The sequence below is a fragment of the Lathyrus oleraceus genome, chromosome 6, assembly GCF_024323335.1.
Source record: "Lathyrus oleraceus cultivar Zhongwan6 chromosome 6, CAAS_Psat_ZW6_1.0, whole genome shotgun sequence".
NCBI lineage: Eukaryota > Viridiplantae > Streptophyta > Magnoliopsida > Fabales > Fabaceae > Lathyrus > Lathyrus oleraceus.
Genome location: NC_066584.1, coordinates 317,862,932 through 317,866,467, shown reverse-complemented (window position 1 = coordinate 317,866,467; position 3,536 = coordinate 317,862,932).

Below are 3,536 nucleotides of genomic sequence, written 5' to 3'. Positions count from 1 at the left end.
TTTTAATGGCTTTAAATTCTTGATGGTTGAATCAAGCGTATAAATAGTCTTTGGCCCCCAAAGCTTTCTCTCATCGCTTTCAGAAATACATCATCAGTATTAGTGAGTAAGAGTTTGGAAGAATCAAAGACAGTTCATATTCATATCACTGCAACAACGACGAAAGGTAAATTTCAATTTTGATTTCTGCATATAGTTTATTGACCTTGTTATTCTTTTGTTATCAGGAATACATGTTCGATATAAACTTTGTTCTAGCATTTGGTATCAGAGATCCAATTGCCTCTGCCTTGTTTTATATTGGTTCTTCCATATTCAGTATTTTTGTGATTTGTTGTGTTTTGATTTTAGAGCGATATATTTCAAAACATTTTTTAGAAATCTTTAATTAATTTAATTTCTGAAGATGAATTGTAACCAGAATGAACAGTAGCCGCAACCTATTTTTTTCTATGCATGGTCGTTACCACTTGACTGTTTGTTATTTCCGCATCTATCCTCGTTTTGTTCATATAAATATAATGTTATTTTACTGATTCATTGTTCCTTATTTATTCATTTAATTTTGAATTAAATTTATGCATAAATTGAAATTAATTTATAATTTTATTATAATTATTATGTTAAACAATTGTATGTAAGATTTTGTTGATTTATTTAGTTTCGTTCTCTCATATAATTGAGTTGTTATGTCCAGTGACCATTATAATTTTGATTAGTTTGGATTATCCATAACATCCTTTAAATTAATTGAGATTATTTCTAAAGTTTTGAGATCACATATATGATTGGACATGAAATTGTAATTAATTATGTGTGGTATAATGGATTTTATCCTACAAGAATTTTCATTATATTGTATGATTAATTAGGATAAAATGTCAAATTATTTTCATAACTTGCCCATAGAAATTATGAATCGGTACATAATCTGATAGTTCGATCATAAAGTATCATTTTTTTGGATAGAAAAGCAAATTATTTCATACACATAAAGTATGAGATTGTGTATGTTGTTTGAAAAATCTATCACAAAATTAAATAAATCTTATTATATTAAAATTTAGCGAAAAGGTAATTTTTATGTTGCAAAATTTATTTTATGGTATGTTTATATTGATAATACATACAATTTAGATAATATTTACGCCTTAAATTTTGACATAAAATCTATTTATACATATTAAATTCAATGCTTCAAATTATATTGGGACACTTAACACACTCTTCTTCAAAAACAATTCACATCATCCTATATTATGTGTACAAAAACAATCAGCAATATTAACAATAATATTAACAGTGAGTAAAAACAGTCAGCAATATTAACAATAATATTAATATTAAATCACTGATCAAAACACCATTATTTATCAACATCCATTTTTTTTTACTCTTAAAGTACCAAAACAGTGAGCAATATTAACAATAATAAATAATAATATAATATCTAAATATCACTATTAAAAATGATATTATATATAAAATCTCTCTCTCTCTCTCTCTCTCCTCTCTCTCTCTCTCTCTCTCTCTCTCTCTCTCTCTCTCTCTCTCTCTCTCTCCTCTCTCTCTCTCCTCTCTCTCTCCTCTCTCTATATATATATATATATATATATATATATATATATATATATTATATATATATTATATATATATATATAATTGCTAATTAGTAAATAAATTAGAGAGTTGGAATTGATAAAATAAAAGAGACAATGTTGAAAAGAGAGATTTTGATCTAATTAATTATTTAATTTTTTAAAATATTATTATATTATTTAATTCTTAAAATCTTCAAACAATATTCTTTTTTGGTTACTATGAGTAAAGTTTCTAATAACCATTTTACTAATACTTTGAAGAAAGAATGAAGTATTTAAATTTTATATAAAGTAATAGATAATTTTAGTCTTATTCTATTTATTTTGTTGAAAATTGTGTTTTAGTAATAATTACTAACATATTTATTTTTTTGTTTTTTGTTTTTAATATTGTCATTATTATATTGTATATGAGTTTCAATTTATTTTTGGTACAAATATTAGTTACAAGTTTTTAATTATTATAAAAATTAATGTTTAGAAAAGGAAGAGTTTTTTGAAACTGTGAATGCAATGAAATTTTAAATTATAAATTCAGTCACACGGATATAAATTAAACTTAATAGATTCGGTTTCAATTATAAACTCAATCAAAATATATGTGATATTTGATTTTCTCCAGTTATAAAAGTTATTTTCTTTAAATAGATAAATTCCTCTCACTTTCTCCCTCACACTATCTTTTAGAACTTGATGCATAACCAGATAAAACATGAGATGAATGGATGAATGGGTGAACTGTTGAATATCGATTAAAAAAAAATTGATTTTTTTATCTTTATCTAATCTAAAAGCTCTTGGAAGGTTTCATCTTGTTGTTTTACATCTATTCAAATCAATTTTCTACCCATATTTTTTTCATATAAATTTTAATGATTTTTTTTGTCATATTCAAATTCATTTAATAAATACTATTTTTATCATGTTTAAATTCATTTCATAATCAGATTTATATTGTGTAACATAATTTTTTTTTTATTTTGCAGGTTTTGCAATTTGAATGAGAGTTCAATCGACCGTAACTCCTACAAACAACAATCTTATAACGGAAATTGAAATACACGTCTCTTACCATCATTTGAAGCATCACAATTCTATAAAATGCAATACATATGCTTTCGTTCAGATATTTTTATTTTTTGTATAGTTTTTTATTTTATTTTCTGGTTTAATTTCCTTCCTCTTTCTTCATAATTCTAGAATTGTAGTATTTATGTTTTCTTTCTCGTGTAAATTCTTATTTATTTATTTAGTATAAATTCTAATTATTATCTTAATTGTATTTTATAAGCATAATTATTTTGATATATGTTGTTTAATGTCTTTTGTAATAAAGATGCACATATATTTACGGGTCTTCAATTTAAAAGTTTATTGTCTCTATGAATAATAATCATTTATTCGTCTAGATATAACCATATCAATTAGATTTTTATTTTTTATTTAATTTCCTTCTTTCTCTTATGTCTCTTTCGAATATAAGCATTCCAACAATTTTAATTTTCATTTAATTGTTACGAAATTATTCTTTGATTTAATTTCCTTCCCTCGATTTTAAAATGTTTTTGTGGTTTAGCTATATGGAATTTTTATTCTTTATAAAAAATATTTTATTCCTTTAGACAAGCTTTTCCAACAATACTATAATTAGTGCATATAGATAATATTTAATTTTCATTTCAATTGTTATGAATTTTTATTTTTATTTCTTTCTAATTATGACCAATAATAATCTATGATTCTACATTCATATTCAATTATTAATGACTTATTAAAAAATTAAAACTCATTTCTCACTATTTTAATTATTCATCGATCCAAATTCTGACTCTAAATGAAACCATGACATTATCTACCAATCAAAATTTTAACTTTGCAGTTAATATCATATTAAAAAAATCAAATTGAATCTCAATTTTTCACTATTTACTAATT